This window comes from Plecotus auritus, assembly GCF_963455305.1.
Source record: "Plecotus auritus genome assembly, chromosome: 5".
In the NCBI taxonomy this organism is placed as follows: Eukaryota; Metazoa; Chordata; class Mammalia; order Chiroptera; family Vespertilionidae; genus Plecotus; species Plecotus auritus.
Genome location: NC_137776.1, coordinates 178145232 through 178149320, shown reverse-complemented (window position 1 = coordinate 178149320; position 4089 = coordinate 178145232).

Below are 4089 nucleotides of genomic sequence, written 5' to 3'. Positions count from 1 at the left end.
CCCGTGCCTCTGGGGGCGGAGCTAGGATGGAGGTGGGTACCCCGCCCTGCCCAGCTCTCGCCTCTTCGCTCTAGGCGGATCTCCAAGGGCACCCCTGTCCGGACACGAAAAAGGGACTTGTTCAGAGTCTGCAGGAGCAGCGGGGCAGTGAGGAGCATGGCTTCCCACACATACTGGGGCTTCCCACACATTCTGTGAGAACGTGGCACCTTGGACGTGTCTCTTCACCTTTTTGAGTCTCAGTTTCCTCGTCCGTAAATTGGGAAAACTAGTGCTTTCCATTTGGAATGGTGTGAAGTTAAGATGAGTGAGGTTTCCAGGGCAAGCGGGCCTGTGAGCTCTCCAAACACCCGACACCGCCCGTTTACCCTTCTCCTGGCTCAGACCCCTCTCCCCCGCGTGCTCCATTTCTTCCTTCCTCTACGTTCCCTCCGGTCAAACCCCAGTAACTCCTACCTTTTAAACACCCTCCCTCGTCCCCAGGACTGAGCGCCTCAGCTCTCTGACTCCTGGGCAGGAGAACTTCCCCAAGGACCCGTCCCTAGTCGCCACTCCTCAGGTTCCCTGCCCATCCTCTCTCCAGGGCTGTTCGGGCTCACTGAGGAAATGCTTTGTTGGGATCCCTGGGACCTCCTGAAACCGAGCCCGAGGGCACCCTGTCTACCATCCCAGGATAAACAACTCCTGATCACACCTCCTTCTCAAACCCTCTCCTCTCTCGGCCTCTTTCGAATTTCCCCTCATATCTCAGCCGGGCCCCTTCTCAGTTACTTTTGCAAGTCCTTCTGCCTCTGCGCACCCCGCGTTGGGGGTGGGGCTGGATCCTTTCTCTTCCCTCTCTGCACTGACTCTGTGGGTTACCCCTCCCCTGAGCCCAAGACACTTGTGTGTCTGTTTACCCGGCCTTGTACACTTCAACTGCTCAAAAAGGGACACTAATTTGTGCCACAAATGTTGCTACCCTCCACTCCTACCCCATCTCTACTCTCACGCGTGCCCCTTCACGCACACCCCTCCCCTCTCCATTTTCTTCATAGAATGTATCACTCTATGGGACTATCTCTCTACTTGGGATGTGTTTCTTTGTGTAGCTGCTGCCTTCCCTTGTGGGAGAGAAAAGTTACCAGTGCACATGCTTTGTCCAGAGCAGCCAGCTCCGTGGTCTCAAAGCTGGTTCCCTTCACCTGGGAACCAGTTAGAAATGCAAATTCTTCCCTGACTGGTTTGGCTCAGTGGATAGAGCGTCGGCCTGCGGACTGAAGGGTCCCAGGTTCGATTACCGGTCAATGGCATGTACCTGGGTTGCGGGCACATCCCCAGTAGGGAGTGTGCAGGAGGCAGCTGATCGATGTTTCTCTCTCATCGATGTTTCTAACTCTCTATCCCTCTCCCTTCCTCTCTGTGAAAAATCAATAAAATATATATTTAAAAAAAATGCAAATTCTCAGGCCCGGCCCACCCAGACCCGAGGAAACAGAAACTCTAGGGGTGGGGCCCAGGCATCTGTGTTTTAACAAGCCCTCCAGGGGATTTAAGGTTTGTGACCCATCAGCTTAGTACAAGTGGTCTGATGCTCCATAACTCTGAGCTGAATAAAAGGATCATGTGCAGTAGGTGTTCAGTACACATTAGCTTCTTTCACAACTAGAGGTCCCTTAGGGAGGCGTCAAAACCAGAGCTAGTGTAAAACTAAATATAGCGTGTGTTTTTATGCGCATAGGCCACCAATTTTCAACTGACGTGTCGCAAGAATTTGAAACATGCATACTGACTGTTTAATCAGGGACACTAACCTCTTCTCCCTTTGGTTTTCAAATTAAAAAAAAAAAAAAAAAAGGGAACAGCCAACACAATAGTAGCTGTCCAGTAGGAATTAATCAAAATTATACCTATTTTTTGTCAGATCGGTAAAAAAATATATATTTTGGTGTGCTGCAGAATTTTAGTGATTCGTTTATGTGTGCCATGAGGTGAAAAAGGTTGGCATAGAGTATCTGGGAACGGACACAATAAATAGGTATGGTAGTTATCACTAAGCGGGGGGGGGGGGGGGGGGACCAGCTGTTGGGAATCAGTAAGGAGAAAGGCTGACTTTAAATTTATTCATGAGAGAGAGAGAGAGAGAGAGAGAGAGAGAGAGAGAGAGAGAGATATTCATTGGTTGATTCTTGTATGTACCCTGACCTGGGATTAAACCAGCAACCTTGGCATATCAGGATGATGCTCTAACCAACTGAGCTACCCAGCCAGGGCTTGAAAGGCTTACTTTTCACTGAACACTTTTTTACATCCTGGGGATTTTGTACTGTGCAGCCTATCTATTCAAATAATAGAAGAAACGAAACGTAAACAGAACCTGGCGTGCTGTCCTTTTCCCAGCCCTTTCTCCCCCCGCAGCCTGGCCAGTTTCTTGGCTAAGAGCCCGGAAGAATAAGGCTGCTGTCACCAGTGAACTCTGCCCCCTGCTGGCTGTTCTCCCACATGGCCCCATCGTTTCTGCTTTCCTCCTTTCCGCCCTTCTCTCCTTTAGTGGGCTCCAGTCATAATGGATTCTCTCAGTTCCAACTTGGCCTTAGGACCTTTGCTCACACGGTTCGTTCCTCCAGAAACTCTCTCCACTTAGTCTGACCCACATTTACTCATCCTTCCCATGTCATTTCAATGCTCCTATCCCCAAATGCCTCCCCTGGACCAAAATGAGCCCTGTCATACACTCCCTAGCACCAGGAACTTGCAGGTGTGTTCTACTGTAGCATATATATGCAGTTGTGGGCTGAGTGTTTGGCTGAATTCTGTGTGATTATTTGATTTAATTAGAGTCTGTCTCTCCCACCACAGGGCAAGGCCCCCATGATGGGGCTCATACCTGCCTTGTTCTGAGCTGTATCCTTGTCTCCTTATCCTGTTAGTCTTCTTATCTTTGACCTCAGGACCACTCCCTTGCAGATGCCTCCTTGTTCTTAGACACTTTCCTTTCCAGCTCTTCTGTCATGAGTCCTGCTGGTGGTGAGAGTATTTTTCATGTCTTTCGGAGCCTATTTCCTCTTTGTAAATTTGGGAAAAAGTATTGACTTCTCTGGATTGTTGGGGGACACTGGCGGGCTAAGACTCCATAGAAGGAGAGGGGCATGTGGTAGGTGCCTACCTCACAGAACAGGGAGGGTCTGAGTACATCATCATTTCCCTCACCTTTCTCAACTTTGTGGTAGCTAATTCTTTTTATTTATTGATGAGAGAGAGAGAGAGAGAGAGAGAGAGAGAGAGAGAGAGAGAGATTGGTTGATCTGGGATCAAACCCACAACCTTGGTGTATTGGGATGATGCTCTAACCAACTGAGCTACCCAGCCAGGGCCATTGTAGTTGATTTTTCTCAAGAAGCATTTTCAGAAGATAACTGCATATTAGGACCAGTCTTTTCCTTCCTTCCTTCCTTCCTTCCTTCCTTCTTTCCTTCCTCCCTCCCTCCCTCCCTCCCTCCCTTCCTTCCTTCCCTTCCTCACCAAAGGATATATTTACTGACTTTAGAGAAGGGAGAGAGAGAGAGAGTGGGAAACATCGATGTGAGAGAGAAACATTGATTGGCTGCCTCTCACATGTGCTCTAACCAGGGATGGGACTCGCAACCTAGGTAGGTGCCCTGACTGGGAATCACACCAGGAACTTCCAAGTGTGTTCTATTATAGCATACTAGAGGCCCGGTACACGAATTCATGCATGGGTGGGGTCCTTCTGGGTGGCTTGCAGGGATTGGGCCGAAACCTGCAGCCCAATGCCACCTGCCGCTCCTGCTCATCCTGGCCCCACTGTGCCTGCTGCGGACTCGCACCCAATCAGTCCTCACTGCCACAGCAGTGCTCACCAGCCATGAGCCTGCTTCTGGCACCCTCCCAAGGGGAGTGGTCTGCGGGATCGGGCTGAAACCGGCTCTCCGACATCCCCTGAGGGGTCCCGGATTGCGAGAGGGTGCAGGCCAGGCTGAGGGATCCCACTGGTGCACAATCAGGCCAGAGAGGGATTGCAGGAGGGCTCCAGGGCATGTCCGGCCCATCTTGCTCAGTCCCGATCTGCTGGACCCCAGCCGCAAGCTA